Here is a 1,122-nt window from a genome sequence, read left to right on the forward strand (position 1 = left end):
ACTGGAAAAGTGTCACCCTCTCCCAGAAATGCATATTTCAAGGATGATGGTAGTGGTTTGAGTTCAGGCTTGGGAGGCTTACCCTCCTCCTGAGGAATTTTCGAAAATTCCCTTGCCTCCTCTAGTTCTTCCTGATCAGGCTGAGCATCTTTGAAGATGTCCTCAAGCTCTGATTCTAGGCTTTCAGCTATATTGATCTCTTCTACCAGAGAGTCAATAATGTCAGCGCCCATGCAGTCATTTGGTGTGTCTATTGCACAGACCAAAAGGCATTCTCCTATAGGCAAACACGCCTGAAGGGCAGGTGAATGCTGTTTTCTCTTGGTCCTGGGGTCTACTGCAATTTGGTTGTAGCCTGAATAGCCATCCAAAAAGCAGTAATAATCATGGCCAGCTAGTCTTTCTAGCATTTGGTCTATGAATGGTAAAGAAAAATGATCCTTTCTGGTGGCTGTATTGAGCCTTCTGTAGTCAATACACATGCGCCACCCTGTGACTGTCCTTGTGGGAACCAGTTCATTTTTTTTCATTATGAACCACTGTCATGCCTCCCTTTTTGGGAACAACTTGGACAGGGCTCACCCAGGGGCTATCAGAAATAGGATAAATAATCCCAGCCTCTAGTAATTTAGTGACCTCTTTCTGCACCACCTCCTTCATGGCAGGATTTAGCCTCCTCTGTGGTTGGACCACTGGTTTGGCATTATCCTCCAACAGGATCTTGTGCATGCATCTAGCTGGCCTAATGCCCTTGAGATCACTTATGGACCACCCAAGAGCTATCTTGTGTGTCCTTAGCACTTGAATCAACGCTTCCTCTTCCTGTGGCTTTAAGGTAGAGCTTATGATCACAGGAAAAGTGTTGTCTTCTCCCAGAAATGCATATTTCAGGGATGGTGGTAGTGGTTTGAGCTCTGGTTTGGGGGACTTTTCCTCTAATTGAGGAATTTTCAGAGGTTCTTCTAATTCCTCTAGCTCCTCCAAATCAGGCTGAACATCTTTAAATATGTCCTCTAGCTCTGATTCGAGACTCTTAGTCATATTGACTTCTTCTACCAGAGAGTCAATAAGATCCACTCTCATGCAGTCTTTTGGTGTGTCTGGATACTGCATAGCTTTGAG

This window comes from Arachis duranensis, chromosome 10 (genome assembly GCF_000817695.3).
Source record: "Arachis duranensis cultivar V14167 chromosome 10, aradu.V14167.gnm2.J7QH, whole genome shotgun sequence".
Lineage (NCBI taxonomy): Eukaryota > Viridiplantae > Streptophyta > Magnoliopsida > Fabales > Fabaceae > Arachis > Arachis duranensis.